Source organism: Ornithodoros turicata, chromosome 3, assembly GCF_037126465.1.
Source record: "Ornithodoros turicata isolate Travis chromosome 3, ASM3712646v1, whole genome shotgun sequence".
NCBI lineage: Eukaryota > Metazoa > Arthropoda > Arachnida > Ixodida > Argasidae > Ornithodoros > Ornithodoros turicata.
Window position 1 is genome coordinate 50317772 of NC_088203.1, and position 19266 is coordinate 50337037.

The window sequence follows — 19266 nt, forward strand, 5'->3', positions numbered from 1 at the left end:
AGGCTTCGGGTGTGTAAGGTCAGCCCAAGGCGTGTTGATAGGAGCGCGCTGCTCTGTTGGGTACCCAAGCTTGCAGCCAGCGATGATGGAATGATTATTTTATTTTATTTTATTTTGAGTCATTATCGGCTCACCTATTTAGTGAAGACCTATGAACACGGTTTGGTTTGGTTTAAAAATGATTAGAGCTACAGTGTGTAGCGAATGATGTTCACATTTACGCGTCTGTATAATGATCGCTGCGTAGAAGCACGGCACCGTTTTCTTCGTAGCGAACATGCATTCCTTTCTTTCTTTATTGGTTCGCGCCGGCCGAGTGGCGATATCCTATTACATCCGGAACGAGGACCGATTGTTTTGCGTAGGCATACATGTCTGTGCCGTCTTTTGGCGATGGCAGGATAATTATTGACCTGAGGAATAATATGGATTTATGTGTTTGTGAAAATAGACTTTGTGTTTGTGAGTGTGAAAATGTTAGTGTGTGTGTGTGCCTGTGTGTGTGTGCGCGCGCGCACGCGCTGGGACCCCACTTGACAGGTAAGTATTTGCCTTTTCGTGTGACACGAGTGATACATTTATGTACTATTGCGTGAAATAGTGGTTTTAAAAAATAAGGGCAGTCGCGTTTGCATTGCTTTCTGTAGGATAGGATGAGCGTTTTTAATGGAATTGCCTCGCGAACCTGGTGAAGTCTTTGTTTTGGGCAGGGTATTTTATGAGTGCCCGACGCCGATCCTGCTGTTGTTTGTTTGTTTGTTAGTATGTATCTGTCACGTTCGTAGCGCTGTTCAAGCGCTATCCGCCTAGCGATAAGCGGCGATTCTCCGATTATTCCTGAGCGGAACGACTTAAGCCTTTTCCCTGCTCACTTAAGGAAATTTGTGTATCCCTGTCCTGTGACACAAATGCGTGTAATTTTTCGCGGTTCTTTTCTTCTTTCACTGCTTTTACTCAGAATGTTGGTGAGGGGGGAAAAGTCAGCATCCAGGTAGAGCAGGAGAAAGCCGCTCGGCAGAGGAGAGTTCATCAGAATGGGATTTGTTTGTTTGTTTGTTTTTTGTTATATGTTGATGAGTGTCAGTATTCACTAGAGGTGTACGAATATTCGAAATTTCGGATATCGTTGGAATATTGTTGATATTCGAACCCTATTCGTATTCGAAAATTTGATAATCGAGAAATTCGAATATTCGAAAATTTCAAATAATAGAGCACAAGCGCCAGCATTCCCGCTAAAATGAACAGAATTCCAGGTATTGTGATTAATTTTGTGAAAATTCCACGTTTGGCACGTCCTTAGCGCGATTTCCAATTGGAATCTGACTTCATGTGCATCCAGCAAAACCGCAAGTTGGCTTCACAGCATGCTTCCGCGCATTGCATGCAGCCAACTTTAAGGCACAACGTCTGGTAGGCTACCTAGCCGATTTGATTTTTTTGCGTGCTTTCGTTATTTTTTAAAGATAATACAGACTCGAAGAAGTGTTTGTTTGTTTGTTAGTATGTGCCTGTCACGTTCGTAGCGCTGTTCAAGCTTTATTTGCTTTGCAAAAATTCAGACTTTATGGTATTAAGCTGTTCGAGTAGAAGTGACTTTCCCTGCTCGCTTAAGATAAATTGTGTATGTCTGTCCTGTGCTTTCTTCACGAAGGCACAATGCAAATGAGTATTTAGCATTATGCAATAATTATCTGATAGCAGAAATGGGTGTCTTTGTCACAGTTTATTAGCGTGTGTGTCGATATTTTATTTTATTTTTCTCTCTTATAGCTATGCGAGCAAAAGTGCGTGTAATTTTTCGCTGCTCTTTTCTTATTTTCTCTACTTTTATGTAGAAGAAAGCCTCCTGCGTAAAAGCTGAATAGTGTTCTATCAGTGGAAGTGGGGTTGTTTGTTTGATTTCGTTGGGTGTTCGATATCTTGACGAAGTAAGCAGTGCTTAATTTTGCAGGTTTTTGAGCAGAAATGCTGGTATCTGAGCACGGAGTAGATATATTTCTCTGCTCCTTAAGAGAATTTGTACGTCGTTTTCCAAGCAGACCGCGTTTAGTTTACGCGAAATAGAAAAATGAAGTTGTGTATGCTCTATGATGATCCGCCGCAGGCTTAGCCCTTTTCCCCGATGAGCTGTGTTTTGTATGCGATGTCGCATGTCTGGACTTGTTCAGTAGTGTTGCAATTTTTATCCTTCAATATCTTGTTGCTGCCGTCTTGTGTTAGACGTTGAGCTTCGTAGCAATGTGCGGTAACGCTACGATTATTCCTGAGCGCTCCGTGTGTTTAATGCGTTGTCCTCTGTGCGTGCATGCGTGTGCTTTTTTCCCCCCTGATTTGTGACGTCATCGTGGCATGTCTGGACTTGTTTAGCAGTGTTGCAGTTCTTCCCGCCGCTAGTATGTTGTTGGTGTCATGTTGTGCTAGCCGCGTGGCGATGTGAGGTGACCTGAGGTCTTAAGCCTTTTCCCTGCTCACCTAAGGAAATTTGTGTATCCCTGTCCTGTGCTTTCTTTACGCAAGGGCAATGCGGCTGTGTATGTGGCACTATCAGATACCAGACATGAGTGCCTTTTTCTCAGTTTATTGGCGTACGCTACGGTTTCTTGCAGTTACAGCTATTGGAGCGCAAATGCATGTAATTTTTCGCTGCTTTTTCTTATTTTCTCTACTTTTTATGTAGAACAAAGCCTCCTGCGTAAAAGCTGAATAGTGTTGTACCAGTGGAAGTGGGGTTGTTTGTTTGATTTTGTTCGATATCTTGACGAAGTAAGCAGTGCTTAATTTTGCAGATTTTTGAGCAGAAATGCTGGTATCTGAGCACGGAGTAGATATATTTCTCTGCTCCTTAAGAAAATTTGTACGTCGTTTTCCAAGCAGACCGCGTTTGGTTTACGCGAAATAGAAAAATGAAGTTGTGTATGCTCTATGATGATCCGCCGCGGGCTTAGGCCTTTTCCCCGATGAGCAGTGTTTTGTATGCGATGTCGCATGTCTGGACTTGTTCAGTAGTCTTGCAATTTTTATCCTTTAATATCTTGTTGCTGCCGTCTTGTGTTAGACGTTGAGCTTCGTAGCAATGTGCGGTAACGCTACGATTATTCCTGAGCGCTCCGTGTGTTTAATGCGTTGTCCTCTGTGCGTGCATGCGTGTGCTTTTTTTTCCCCTGATTTGTGACGTCATCGTGGCATGTCTGGACTTGTTTAGCAGTGTTGCAGTTCTTCCCGCCGCTAGTATGTTGTTGGTGTCATGTTGTGTTAGCCGCGTGGCGATGTGTGGTGACCTGAGGTCTTAAGCCTTTTCCCTGCTCACCTAAGGATATTTGTGTATCCCTGTCCTGTGCTTTCTTTACGCAAGGGCAATGCGTCTGTGTATGTGGCACTATCAGATAGCAAACATGAGTGTCTTTTTCTTGGTTTATTGGCATATGCTTCAGGTTTTTTAAGTCAAGCAAAAGTGCACGCAATTTTTTGCTGCTCTTTTCTTATTTTCTCTACTTTTTATGTAGAAGAAAGCCTCCTGCGTAAAAGCTAAATAGTGTTCTACCAGTGGAAGTGGGGTTGTTTGTTTGATTTTGTTGGGTGTTCGATATATTGAGGAAGTCAGCTGTTAAAGGTATGCGTGAAGAAATGCTTGCATCTGAGCGCAGGATAGGAATTCCTGAAGCACGGCACCCTCAGTGTAAATTAATTATTTTGGATATGAGTCTGCTTCCCTGCATGACAAGGCTGAAATGGGAAGAGAGAAAAAATTGGAGCGCTTCATTAGTAGCGATCCAAGTAATAGGGCAATTATAGTTTCCATAGAAAGTAGAATTTTAATGGGCTCCTAAAATTATAGTTTAGTTGTAGTTTTTCTAAACTGCAATGCAATAATCATAAATATAGTATAGGAATGCTATCGTGTTCCCGTAAAGGCGTTCTGTCTTGTGCTTTGGAATGCGCGAATAGAACTTTGCTCCCAGGCTTTTCCCGCCTTTATGCTCGCAATGCGCGAATGGAACTTTGCCCACCCGGCTTCCGCGCCTTTTTTGCTCGCAGGTGTAGCCTCAGACAACGAATGTGCGAGCATAGAAAGGGTCATGTATTACATAAGCCTGGAGGTGATGTTGAGTGGTTTCACTTATTATTATTTCAAAAGAGCAGTGGTAGTTTACTGTAATTCTAATGACCATGATGAGCCTTTGGGGTGAAAATTGTTAATATGTAGGGTGCTTTTTTGTTGAATTTTAATGAGAGAATGAATGTCATTAAGAGTAGGACAAAGGAAATAATCTTGCGATTCAATAAATAATAGGAGTCTTTGCCGGTGTCTTCTTCTTCTTCAGACAGGATGTGATGACGTCACACAGTCTGTAGTAATGCATTGACCGTTACTGGAAAAAAGTGTGGCAATAGAAAAATAGTGTGTATTGTCCTGGGCAGATTTATGATGAGCACTGTTTTTGAATAAGAGGAGTGCGTGTGCTTAGAAATAGTTTGATGCTGGTTTCCTTCTTTGTTTCTTTTCGCTTTTTCCCCCCTTGTCTGACAAACATGTGCTGACCATGCCTGGGCTTGTTCTGACATGCTTTCCTTCTACATGTAGTTTTTTTCTTTTTGTACAAGGCATATTCTTGACGATAGTGCTACCTTGAATGGGAGTAGAGCTATTCTTAATAATTTTGCGATTCATTTAGTTCAGAGAGTAACCGCGAAGGGGACAGGTGTGTGACTTTATGTCTTGCTGAACCATTTTTTTTTCCTGTACTGTAAGGCTTTGGGAATGAAATGCTACAATCTCCTCTTGTCTATGGTGTTTTTCTGCGATAGTTCCCTACGCAATCATTATAGTAGAATAAAGGAAATAATCTAGGGATAGTGATTCAATAAATAACAGTTGCCCTGTCTAGAGCGTACACGTCCTTGAGCCACGCAGGTGCATGATGACGTCATACTGTGGCTTCATTGTAGATTGACCAAAGGAGCATTAGTGGAAAAAAAGAGGGTAGCCCTGAGACAATAGGATGACGTCACGACCAATGAGAACGGTCTGCAGGGGGCGCAAGGATTCACTTCTCTCTTGGACACTGACGGGTCTCGACACGCAAATTCTGCTCCTGGCGTTGGCCGTCAGTGGAAGAGCGTAGCTTCGGTGGGGTTCTGTCTGCCTCTGATGGGGTGCGGATGTGTGGTTCGTCACTGGTGAATGGTGTTCGACGATGCAGGTGGATTTTGTGACGAGCGGATTTCCAATGAGGGAATGCTGTGAACGGGAAAATGATGGTGAGTTACTTTTTCACTCTGTTCAAGTGTTTGTTTTCCTCTGTTGCCCAGCAGTCGTATGATTTGTCCTGACGTGTCCTGACATGCCCCAATATGCATGCTTTCCTTTGTTGACGCTTAGTATTTTTTTCTCTTTTGACAATGAACATTGTTGTCTTGACGATAGTGCTGCCCTGAGTTCTGCGCTCCTGGTTACCCGTACTCTGTGTTGATTTGTTGAGTGCCTAGTCCTCTTATTTGTCGTTGATGGAGTTACGTGTTAGGATATTTTGTTCTTTTGCAAGTCTCCTTTAGTAAGACTTTGGAATTCCTACGATCAGCTTTCATGCATGGTGCTCTTCTGCAATAGTTTCCTATTCAATCGTTATAGAAGAATAAAGGAAATAATCATGGGATAGTGATTCAATAAATAATAGGTCCCCTGTCTAGAGCGTACGCGTCCTTGAGCCACGCAGGTGCATGATGACGTCATACTGTGGCTTCATTGTAGATTGACCAAAGGAGCATTAGTGGAAAAAGCAGGGTAGCCCTGAGACGATAGGATGACGTCACGACCAATGAGAACGGCCAGCAGGGGGCGCAGGAATGCTCTTCTCTCTTAGCCTCACGACCAATGAGAACGGCCAGCAGGGGGCGCAGGAATGCTCTTCACTCTTAGCCTCTCACAGGTGGCGGTAGGAGCGCCCAGAGGGCGGTAGGAGCGCGCGCATGCGTAGCACCCGTAGAGTGGCGCTTACGTCAGTCCACCTCTGGCTCTCGTTGGGAGAAGACGTGCGGTCGTTCGCTCCGTCGTCACTTGATCCCTGGCTGTCGACGAGAGCAGTCGCATCGGTCTGCGCTCCTACTGTGGTGAGGTGATTTGTTGTGTAACTAATGCTTTCGCCAACTTTGTTCCCGCTTTGTTTGCGATTTTCGTGCCAGTGCTGGTTGCTGTTGTCCGGGCATTCCCGCCATTTTCTATCATCTTCTGCCTTGGGACCGGGAGTAGCGCTGGCGTGATTCTTAATAATTTTGTTGTGAGGTTAGTTGAGAAAGCAACCGCTAGGGGGTGCAGCTGTGGGGCTTTATACAGGAGAAAAAAACCATTACGAGTCAGTTCTCTGCCTGCCTCTCGGATGGAGCAGTCGCATGGTTCTGCGCTCCTGTTCTGGTGGGCTCATTTGTTGTGTAACTAATTGTTTTTTCTTGTTAGCTATTGATGGTTTGCATACTCTTGCTTTCCCAGCCTCTGTATTACAAGTGTTTTTCTCCTTGCATGCCCAGAGCTGTCCTAACTTGCCCAGACATGCCGTGATGACGTCACAGCTGACGTCACAGGATGTCTGGAACTGGTGGTCATAGCTGCAATGCTTTGCAACCTGCCTCTGTGCTCCGTCGCCCAGCGACGGTCAGCGCCCTTTCCGGACCGCTTTCTTCAAGATGGCGTCGTTGATCTTCAACTAAACTTCTTCTCTCCACTCTCTCTCTATCTATTTTTTTATTTTTTATGACCACGTTTATCCGGAAACGCACAGGGTGGTCTGGACACTAGTTAGACGCTCCCCAATTAGTGTGATGACTCATTGGATGATGCTGATTAATGTGGGGGGTCCCAATTAGCTCTAATTGCTAATTAATGGCGTCCAGAAGCCTTGTAGCGTTTCCGGATAAGCGTGGTCAGTACTTACTACTACTATATACTACTATTAAGGACGGAGCCGACCGGTTGACTTCTCATCTCCTTCACATGAACCTTCACATAACAATGTTTCATAACCGCCAAGAAATCCAAGGCGCGATAAATGCTGCCATCGCAGAGTCCTCGAAACGCATAGAAAACTATACGAGAGAAGGGTCTGGTTTCACCACGAACGACGTCCAATGTGTCGACTTAAAACTAACGCGCTTAAAACCGAAGCGGATTGGGAGCATGACCGAGCTTCCCTAAATGTTGAAGAGAAAAACAAAGACTCTCACAAACGTTAAACTCCCACCGAATTACGAAAACGAGTGTTTCAAGTATAGCGTGCTGGCACTCTTGCATCCTTTGAAAAAAAAACCTACGATTATGTCAGATACCACAAATACACGAATCCTTCGAATCCAGAGACGTGCGTAACGTAGTGGCCACCCTGCTTCCCAGTGACTCACGAAGACATTACCCTGTGGGAGAGAAAAAACAAAATCTCCGTGTACATCTCCGTGTTTGAAGAGCAGACGAGTTCCCTATCTACTGGACGGGTTCCCTGCACGCTCTATAAAGGTGAAGTCCACTTGCTCGAGGTTAGGGAGCATTTCTATGGAATCAGAAAATTTAGCACATTCATGGGGCGAGGTGACAATTTGATTTTGAGAAATGCACTAGCGGTTATAGGACGAGAGAGGCGTTGGAACAAAACGAACGTCTGTGCCGAGACGTAAACGAAGTGATTCTCGAAATGCCAAAAGCGGGGGAGAGCGTCTCCTTCACTAAGATACAGTACAGGCATCCCTACCTTTATTTCGCGGTATTTGACACGGCACGCACACTGGGAGAAGGATGCGCTCGTTAAGGACGCCTGGAGTGTGCACAGGATGAGCTCGTATGGCATCATTTTAGTGAGAAGTTGCGATGGGAAAATAATGGGCGTAGATAGGTATTTGGAATCCAGCGCAGCAGAAAAATGCTTGCTCGCGTTCAAGGGATTTAGTAAACAAATCGATAGGCTGAACCGTCTTCCCTCACCGTTGGTGATGAGTGTGGAAGACCTTGTTCGACACGAGTGCGCGACGCACTGCGGATTTTGTGGGTGCCAATTTAACCGACATACGTGGAAGACGTCCCATTACGATCACACCCGTTTCGTAGAGCCCGGTTCCTCGAATTTTGGCGCGACGCTGTGTGGTACGTGTAACCTTACGTGTCGTAGCACCAAAGAACTCTCCCTCTCCGCCAAATGCACGTTCTAAATATGGGTGAACCGTGCATCTTAGCGTCTACTACAGAAAAAATATGAGGCTTCAATATTGGCGAGCTCTATATCCGCGATACCACGCAGCTTTTCAACCTCTCGTTGTCTAACCTGGTAGAAACGCTGCTCGCCAGCGGTGCAGAGAGCGCGTTTCATTGCTCCTGTCAAATGCTTGGTGACCGTTTTCGTCGGCTTCTCAAGAAGGGAATTTACCCGTACACCTTCGTCGACTGTTTCGAAGCCTACAATTTACCCACGCTACCACCAACAGAAGCTTTCAAAAGTGACCTGAACGACCAAGAGATCACGGACGAGGACTATCAGTACGCTCTCGAGATTTTCGAATTGTTCAAATGCAAGGACCTAGGAGATTACACGCGTCTCTGCGTCACGCTCGACAACTCCCAGCAAACCAAAGTCAGTACATGCGAGGAACGATGGATCACGAAATGCGATGATGCGATCGCATCTGGGACGTGCACCAATCCCCAAAACACCCGTGAAAAATGCTCAACTTGTCCGCGGTTTCGAATTCGCTGTGTGCTCCCACGGGTAACCCGTGGGGTGAAGTTCGGATCATAGCGCGCGCGTTCTCCGGAGCAGCCACTGCATTCGGCGGGGCATTCCTGCCATTCGCACCTTACCGCAAGAAGCTCCGCCCTGCACGCCGCGCAAAGGCAGCGTGCAGGGCGGAACTTCCTACGGTAGCGTGTAGCAAGGTGTAGTTGCCAAGAGGCAGAGGATGCTCGTTTTCCGATGATAAACGAAGGCCAGATATGAGGCATAAAACTTGTTGGAATCGCCATACTTGCCGTCATTCCAATGATGGCGTTCAGTCACTGCTTTCATTGTGGCAGCCTACACAGAGCGTCGTGCGCAGCGAGAATATGCCCACACCGGGCTGTACATGTTACATGTAGTCACAGTTTGTGGTTGCTATGAAAATATTTATTTCCATAAAACCTCAAATTAGAAAAACGACGATCTCTCCGCTCTCACTAGGCCTGCCGGCCGAAGACCCAATTGAAATTGGCCGACGGCCGACTCTCGGCAGAAAGTCTGAGACCAGTTGGCAGCCAACTAAGTCGGCTAGCCAGTCATGTTCTAACGTCTGGCCAACGTTAACTGCCAACTACATCGGTGAGGACCTGGCCAGTGACGTTGGGCCAACAGCCCGTGCCGACGGGATGCCACCGTAGCTTGCCGTCAGTCGGTTACCGAACTCATCTTCACGTAGTACCAAGGTAAGTGGCCAATGATGTCTCTTTATGACGATCTCAATCAGTCCTCGGGGATGCACATATTACCTAAGATTGAGACAGTCACGTAGACTCTGTTGTATCGTTGAAACTGTCACAGAAGAGCCATATATACGCCACATGAAAAAAGAGAAAGGGTCCTGTAACGTCCTCTATATGTTGCATTGTGATAGGCAGAGCGAGGTTTGGCAAGCCGTCGGCCAGGGCAAGTATGTAGCAAGAAACGAGCTCGTTGGCCAAGCACTATAACCAAGCACGGCTCGGTTGGCCAGCCAAGCTCTTGCCAAGCTTGGTTCAATCTCGGTATGTTGCCTCGGGGAGAGGGAACGCGGAATGGTGTAGCACTGCATAAGTTCAACTTTCGAGTGGCCAAGTGATTGTCTCAAACCAAAAGCAGTAAGAAACAGAGACATTATCTTCATGGTGAGCTAATACGACAAGCAATTCCTCATTTCAGTGTTGTTTGTGTACGCATCATATTAAACTTAGACACCTCACCCTTCATTTTGACTCACACGCGAGCAGGACTCTCGAATTCGTGGAAGCTCGCAAGACAAGCCTATGTATAGTATCTGCTGTTCTTCCTCAGGAAAGAAATGCAATTTGTTTTCTTTATACTGACCTGTTTGATTCTAGTGATCTCGGGCATATTGCGAGCTCTTACGATTCTCCCCTACGCTGTTACACTACCCCACGAGAGAATTGAGTGAGTTCGGTCATGCATTTTTTTGCAACGGGCCGTTGTTGGCCCATACACAGGTGTTGTTTCATGGGCCATTCAAGGGCCCACGTTTCAGGTCTCAACTTGGTCAATCAATCAGTACCCAAGCTTGGTTCCTTATTGGCCAGACATCGGCCCTACATCTGTCAGGTCGGCACTGTACATTGGCCCGAGCTTGTGCCGGCTAAGTCGGCCCGAGTGAGGCCATTGTCAATCCCCAACTTTGGCACAAGCTTTTTTTGCAAGCTGGGCCCGACAACTTTTAGGTTGGAAGCAGACGTCGGCCCAGTGTTTCGCCAATATTGCTTTTCCCGCTGGGAAGCAGCGTTGTCATGCAAAATTTCTCACTGGGCCGTGATAGGGCCATATATGGGTCAGCGTTGGCCAGGTTGGCCAGAAAGGTTGGCCCTATATTGGTGGCCAATGGATGGCCAGTCTCAGGCCAATGTCAATCCCGAAGCTCGGCCCAACCATGTTGTCTTAGCTTGGGCCAAGGTTGGCTTAGTTGGCCAACTCCTCTCACCCGACCATGGGCCAAGCACGGTTTTTCACTTGGGGAGGTCCCGAAATTTTCATGCACATCGCATGTTCTGGAGCCTGTGGAGAACGTTTGTAACATGTGTCCGAGACATTTGGACCTCCTTCACTGGCACAAGCTAAAACAAGTAGGCTTTCATTCACGCGAGCACTGACGTTGCGTCGGAATGTGCAATCCGACCTCAACATTGTTCAAATTACAGTTGGGGGCGCGCAGTTGATGAATCCAATTATATGGCACGGAAACATAAAGGTGGTACAGGTTTAAAGGAACCGACACTTGCCGTTGGTTGACATCCTTCCACCACCGTGGCGACAAAGAAAGGGGCGGTGTCACGAGCATCATCACACGGCACCGGTCAGAACACGTTTGAACCTCGCGGACGCTGGACGTTGTACCACGGTGACCGTTTCGTATGTGCACTGCGATCTAAACTCAATGTGTTTCTGCGTAATAATGTTGCAGTAACATAGCAAACAACTGTAATTGCAGTGTAGCACTCGCATCAACGCCAAAATGGTTAGGTAATTTTATAGTCACCACAGTTTTGCACTACCTCCTCGCCCTCAAGAGTTGAATGCTCGCATTTTGCTCTCGGGTGCATGGGTGTGGGAGCAAGAGGTTTTAGTCGCGGACGGTGCTCGCAAGGACGTGCATGGATCGTCTCATCCGGGTGTGAGCATTGAGATCAAAATGGGCTAATCGGTGGACGATACATGTTTGCTGGGCTGTCAGCTGTGCGACGTCGTACTGTATTTCAGAAAGATTGCGCTAGAGACGGATGGGATAGATATCTTACGAACCATGTCCCTCGCCAGTTACGCGTGGAGCACCAGAGTCAAACTCGAGCTCATAAGCTACCAAGAGATGTACGAAACGATCGAGAAGGGAATCAGGGGAGACATTTGTAACAGCTTCCACAGATACTGTTGGGCTAATCACGAGCGGTGCGACGATTACGACCCCCCACCCAGCAAACCATGAACATCCAAGAGATATCTCAGAAAGGTCGCAGATATCACACACATCACAGGGATGTCCCCTGAATGTTCACGGTTGGACATCCAGAAATATCACTTTCCTTCCCAGGCAAAAGTCTAGAGTGGGACCAGCCCAAAGTGGTTTTTTTAGACAGGTCTCATGCTGGTCTCCACTCCCAGGTGGTCCCAGTAGGGAACCACTCTGGGATGGGGATTGCTTGGGACCTGGAACCAGTCAGGAAGTGGGACCACTTGACGGATGGGATTTCAGTGGGACCCGTCTTGGCCCCGATCCCAACCAAGGCAAAAATCTGGAGTGGGACCACTTAGTGACTGGGACCAGTTGAAAGTGGAACCAGCTTCACGATGGTCCCACTTGAAGTGGAACCAGTGGAATTGATCCAGTGGTCCGGGATCCGGCCACTTAGCAGCTGGGACCACTGAATACATGAACGAAAATAATGCATAGAAATGCACATATTACTCAAGTAAATACACTTTATTTTGCTAAGAGCATGCACTGAGCAGAAAGAAATAATCAATACATCTCTACATGTAAATACTACGTAGTATAAGTCTGATCACTCACTGTGTCTAGACAAAGCATATGCATGACTGTGCCGTGCACTCACGGACCACAGGGAGCTTGCGTTCGTTGGCCACGTGACATCTTGTATTTTCTCAGAGAAGATGGCACATGACACTCCTGTTTTCCATGGAGGTCGCGACATACACCCCCTTCCCACCGTACGAATCCCACCGAATCCCCACCGAATCCCCTTCCCACCGTTCAGAATCTTGTTATCCTGTTTCTCTTCAAGTTCCTCCTAAGTTTCTTAAATGAAACATATAATTAATAGTAATCAAAACATCACGGTCATCACTCATACCTGCAAACATTCGCGACGTGCAGTCCGATTGGCGTTTCACAGTGCGTTCTTGCCCCTACGCCGTTTACGTCTTCTTGGAGTCAAAACTCTTCCAGGAAGTCGACAATGTGTTGCACAGAAACTACTGTCATCGCATTGTCTTACAAAGCGCACTAAAACACACGCAAATACTGCACAGGAGGGAGGTACACCATCCTTGCGACGGCAACGGAACGGAAGACAAAACCAACTTGCCGCGAAGGCGTCCAAGTTGCCACCTGCCAGTCTCGCCTCTCTCCCTCTCCTCTCTCTCTCGGCTCTCGCCGAGCCGCCGTGGCTTCTTCACATTCCATCAGCCTCTGCAATTACCTTTTCTTCTTTTTTTCGTTGTCTTTCTTCTAGTTATTTAGTTTAATTTTTGTTGTTGTTGAGATGTATTTTTTGACATTTCTCTGGTACTTAATATGTTATGATATTCATGCACCTTCAGATGAGAATATGTGCACGAATTGGAGTTACAGGGATATAGCGTCTTCAATTCATCCCGGTGAAGATTCGTGTAGCTCTAGGGCAGGTGTCAAAATTACAGTGACTCAGTGGTACTGGCTTCAAGGCTTCAAAGTGGTTTCCAATATCAAGTGGGACGGTGCAACACTGGAGCCAGACCCCCCCCCCCCCCAAAGGAACCTGGCTTCAAGTGGGTTGGTAGGTTGTGCTCCCAGGATGGACACACAGTGGACCAGGCATCCCACTCTAAATACCACAATAGGACCTGACTTCAAGTGGGATGGCTGGACGGGGCCCAGCGTGGAGGCACATTGGAACCACTCATGCTACCCAAGCATCCACAATGGGACCTGAGTATGCCACTCTGGAACTGGCTGGGACCGTCCTGAACCCAACTGGAACAACTGTGGTGCCAGTCTGGGACCATCCTAGATTTTTGCCTGGGTTATGTTGCATAGACGTCCCAAGACATCGGTTCTGTGACTTGCAGCTTTGCTGCTTGGTCTTTGAACAAGCACAGAGGCGAGAGGGACATCATAAGAGGAAGCATAACCTTGTTTGTTGACCTATATATCAACTCAATTAAGTATGTTTACTTCATCACAATGGTTATTGCATGATATTGCATCGCCATTGTTACAATGCATCAAGAGAGCCCAGTAAGCACTTCCAGGTATTTGAAATAACAAGATTAATTAGCAACAAGATATGTTATATCAGTGACAAATAATATTTCACAAGGAAACATTTTTTTAAAAGTTCATATTTGATAACACAGTAAACTAAATGCATAAGAACCCGCAAACACACACATTCCATTTCCATTGTCAGTACGATTTACGTTTGTTCCATTCAAATACACAGTGTTTTGTACAAAGGTTTTTATAGTTTATTGCTGGTCGAATGATGACTACTTATGATTCAGTAACTTTGTCAAAACTTAATGTTTCGGCACTGAGTCCCTGCCAGAAATATACACACATTATGGTAGCTAAAAAGTTATTCGTTCTCAGAGACTGGATAGAAATGTGATTTATATCTAAGCTCCCATAATCTAGTTGGCATATTACAGTGTATGTACATAGGTGTATGTATAGCAGGGTAAGTAGTCCCTAGAAAGGAAATAGCCTATAAATTTTGTAATAATATTTCTTATTAATGAGAGGCAGAAGCAAATGAGAAGCAGATGTGAGAGACATATCGCTCCAAGCTTGGAAACGTTTAATGAGATTTTACTGGGACACCATCTAACCGAGAAGTGAGCGAGACCAGTTTACCCTTGATCTTGTGTAAGACACAGGTATTAACCATATTAAAACAAATTGAACAAGTATGAAAATTGCTCCATTCTGATATATTCTCTTAAAAGGCCTTGTGTCAATTTTGTAGTGTACATTTTTGTACGTGACACGAAGTGACAATTCACGTTCCATTGCCTCATTCTGAAATATTGTATTAAAAGGCCTTGTGGTAATTTTGCAGTGTACATTTTTTTACATGTGACACAACACGTTACACCAAGTGACATGTTATGACAATGCAAGAGGAACAAACCTTGGCATTCCTCCCAGCACCTACAAGCACTTCAAATGAGACAGCAGCATAATGCAGAGGGATTATAAATGAGTATAAGATACCTTTTTTTATTGCGTGGCTGATGGTAGAATTCTGGCAACATAATCTGTTACACCATGTATGGCAAAGTGATTTCCAGAGAGTGAACAAGCAACTGAAATCGTATGTTATGATGTCCGAAGGTATCAGGTAACACACTTTTTTTTCATGTCGAAAACTTTTCAATCGTACATAATTAATCACCTTTTTAATGAACCACAGTAGTTATTTCAAGGACACAGTTTGAAAGAGTAATGTTTTCAATTTACAAATTACACTGTCTGAAAAGGCAACTTCACATTTTTTTAACAACCCAATTCTATCCCGTGAACTGGGCAAACAAGGGGAAGTCTGACATGGTGCCAGGAGGACCTCAATGAAGCATGAATATGCTGGTACATTTACATAATGCATTTCCTAAGAGATATGTATTTCTCCATTACCATGAAGCTGTCATGGTACCAAGGCAATTTCATTCTTTTATAACTCTCAAGCTTTCCGCAAAGCCACTCTTAATAAAGTACAGTAGAACCCACTGAAACATTCTACAACACGAAACACAACGCACATCGGTTGCTTCTTCACACCCCTTCAGATGAAGCGTGCAGTCCGAAGTCAAAAGCGGTTTATATAAGTATGATTAAGGCCCGGTTTCACCAACACTTTGAAACGAGATCAAGGGCTGTTAAAACTTGAAGTTAAACTGAAGTAAAACTTGAAGATGTTAGTTAGTTATGTGATAAATGTTTCAGTGATGATAACTCCCTTTAGTGAAGCAGAGTTAAGCGTCAAGTTCAAGTTAAGGGACCGTTGATCTCGGTTCAAATGCTAATCGGCATTGGTGAAACTGGGCCGAAGCGAAGTGTGTTTGTGGACACATTAGCGCATGAAAATATTATACAGGTGTGCGAATAAACTGCGTAACAGCCATGGCACTACGACCTCACGCAATGGTTGGATGGATGGATTCGTAGCGGCACTCCTGACGGGCCTCTTTGTAACGAGGGTCCAGCATTCGGTAGCCCCGAGATTCGGACATGGCAATTACCTACTATTTCTTCATTGTCTTACAAATGCATCGATTTTCAGCTTTCCTATTCAATTTGTGGTGCATGAGATTTCCACTGCGTGACACTGGCTGTGTTGGCGCTGTAGTTGTTGGCGCAGGGTATCTTCCATTGGTCCGGTGTACTACTATTGTACTACTATTACTCAGTTCTGTACTTCCTTCGTCTCAGTTCTTAGTTCGTGATGTTTTTGAAGAGCCCATTGTCCTAATCGGTGTTTTGTGGTTGTCATCTCTGCTTCGTTGCAGTTTCCTGACAGGAATCCGAGTGCATCATGTATAGAGCACCTGCGCGGCGCCTCAGTGCTGTGCACTCAATTATCATATGATATGTGGACCCAATCTGGCCTGTCCCGCATAGTTGACATTGTGCATCCGTCGGTTCGAATTTGTTTCTCCACTCCCATGTTCGCAATGTGCCACTTCTTGCTTCAAATAGTAGGCCGCTTCCTCCGGAATTATCGCAGAGTCCTAGCCCGTTGGCTATATCTGTTTTACTTGATCTCTACACTTCTAATGCTGGTTTGTTTTCCATTCGGCGTTTCCATTCTTCCGTCTCTGCTGTTGTAATTTGTTGTCGTAATTCTTTGTTGCTGGGTCTGTGTGAGGTGCTGTCCACAAGCATTACAGGTATGTGGTACTGCTCTGCTGGTTTTTCTTGTTCGTTGATTCCATTTGGTCGTTAATTCCATGAGTAGTGTAGCTTTATATATTACTCGTGGCCACCTGGTATCTTCTATTTCAATAAGTCTACTCTCGTAGGATAGTTTGCTATATGTTTCTCTTGCTTCGAATGAGGAGAGACCAAGGTCTCCCATGACTGCTTCATTAGGTGTCGATTTGAGGCTTCGTAGTGCCATTCTTCCAATTTCGCGTTGCCTTCTCTCCAGGTGTTATCTTGTTGTTGATAAATGCATATCACTCCGTTTGCGTATGTGATACCACGGACTACCACCATTTTCCATACTTCGCGTACCACATATGTGTCAACAGTCACTGATGACGATACGGAGCTCGTTGAGGGTTGAAGTCCACTCAGTGTACTAAGCCATGAGCCTTACAATATGGTCAAAAAACTTCCTCTAGCAGCTATATAATAGTGTATACCATTCTTCAACATCGAGCATTATTATTTTTTTCTTTTGCCATGTTTTCTGCACTTAATAACATCGATCTCTAGGTGGCGCAAATTTTGTACCAACTATGTGCTGTGTCAACTAGCCAAGTCAGGCCGGGCCTCCTAGCCGAGCGGCCGTTGCCGCCTTGCCGCCATTTTATGATTTGATAATCATTTGTGTTGCTGGACAGCGTGGAGCGGCTTTTGGGACGATGAAACCGGGAGCAGATGGCGTAACTATTCTCACTGTCCTCTCTTTTGCCCTGTTCTTGGTTCACAAGCTTTGACTGTGTCGGGGTGTGTCAAACAATTGTTGTTAGGCCTAACGCGTATTTTGGCGGATTGCAGCTCAACAATGCCGAAGTATAGCAAAGGGTATTTGCACAAGAAGGCGGCGCGAGAAGTTCGGGAAACAATTTCTGCACTTAGCGAACAATCTGTGTACACACAGTCGCAGAGTGTGCATGTAGAACCGCTTCGAGAACCGCAGTGTGTGCATGCAGGACCGCTTCGAGAGCCACAGAGTGTGCATGCAGGGTCGATTCGAGAACGAGATTCTGTTTTTCTTTCTGATGAGCATTCAAGTAGTGATTGTGGTCCATCTGGCTACACGGGTGCGTCCGTTTCAGAGGTAAACCTTGTTGCTGAGAATTCCGATGCAGCGTCGCAGTTTCATATGCCAGATGCCCCTTTTCGAAATATACACGACACAACATCCGAAAGTGATTCTAGCACTCCGAGCGAGCAATGGTCCCCACAGAACTTCGCTTCAGAGCTGCGATCGTGGGCCGCGCGTGAAGGTATAACGGAAACCGCCCTGACTGGCCTTCTCAAGCTACTGCGCAAACACGAGTGCCACTAGAACCTTCCGATGGATGTGCGAACGTTTTTGCAGACTCCTCGGTGTAGCGCGAACCACATCATTAGCATGCATCCAGGGGAATACTGCCATTTTGGGTTGCTTGAATGCCTTAAGAAAACTCTGGAAGGGATAGATGTTGTACCACAGCATGTCTTGCTCATGTTCAATGTTGACGGCCTGTCTCTGGCCAAGAGCTCAAAATCTGAATTGTGGCCTATTCAATGTGTGATCAAGGATATAGAAATGACACCTTTCGTTGTTGGAGCGTACTGTGGAACCACGAAACCACACTGCTCTAATGATTTTCTGAAAACATTCATTGATGAGCTATCTGTAGTGCTTTGTGAGGGCATCTCAATCAGAGGAACAGTAGTACAGGTGAAGTTTCGTGCCATGATTTGCGATGCACCTGCACGTTCCTTTATATATGGAATCAAGGGGCATACTGGACATGCAGGCTGTCCCAAATGCACTGATGAGGGGGATTATTACAAGAATAGAATATGATTTGCCACCACAACATCCTCTCTGCGGACAGACAATACCTTCCGGGCACAGGCTGACCCAGATCATCACCGCCACTTGTCAGTAATCACAGAGTTGCAGATTGACATTATAAAAACTGCACCTCTGGATTATATGCACCTTGTGTGCCTAGATGTGATGAGAAAACTGATACTTCTTTGGGTATCAGGTCCTCTAACTGTCGGCATTGGACCGCCGCAAAGGGCAACCATAAACATGATGGCTGCGGACTTGCAAAATTGCATTCCGAGTGACTTTGCAAGGAAGCCACGTGGTGTAGATGAGGTGGACCGGTGGAAAGCCACAGAATTTAGACTATTCTTGCTTTACACCGGTCCTGTGATACTTGAGACAGTGCTTCCGAAACCACTGTTTCAGGACTTCCTCACACTACATGGTGCCATATCTATTCTGGCTATGGAAGGGCTGTGCCAACAGCAGAATGAGTATGCTTCAGCATTGCTTGAGCATTTTGTGAGCGCATTCGCTGAAATCTACGGCCACGAGTTTGTGTCGTATAACGTACATTGCCTCCTCCACTTGACAGACGATGTAAAGAATCTTGGGCCCCTGGATTCCTTTAGCGCTTTTCCATTTGAGAGCAACATGCAAGCGCTCAAAAACAGCTCAAGAAACCAGGGGCAACTCTATCCCAGTTGTACAACCGTTACAGTGAGAAACAGCTTGCTCAGCTGGAAGTTGTCAGAGAAGAGAAAAGATTAGGCTTCAGTAAGACACACAACCGTGGTCCACTCCTTGATTTCTGCACTGAGCCACAGTATGACACCATGAGGACGGGCACCTTTGTTTTAAAAACGAAAGGACCTGACAGCTACTGTTCTGTGAATGGAAATATTATATCCATAAAGAACTTTGCGACATTGCACTCAACAGGTGAACCTTGTGTGATTGGGTACAGGTTAACAGCCGTAGGTGACCTGTACTCGAAACCATTTCCATCACCCTTGATAGGCACTTACATTGTCAATGAAGAACCGCACTTGAAAGCTTGGCCT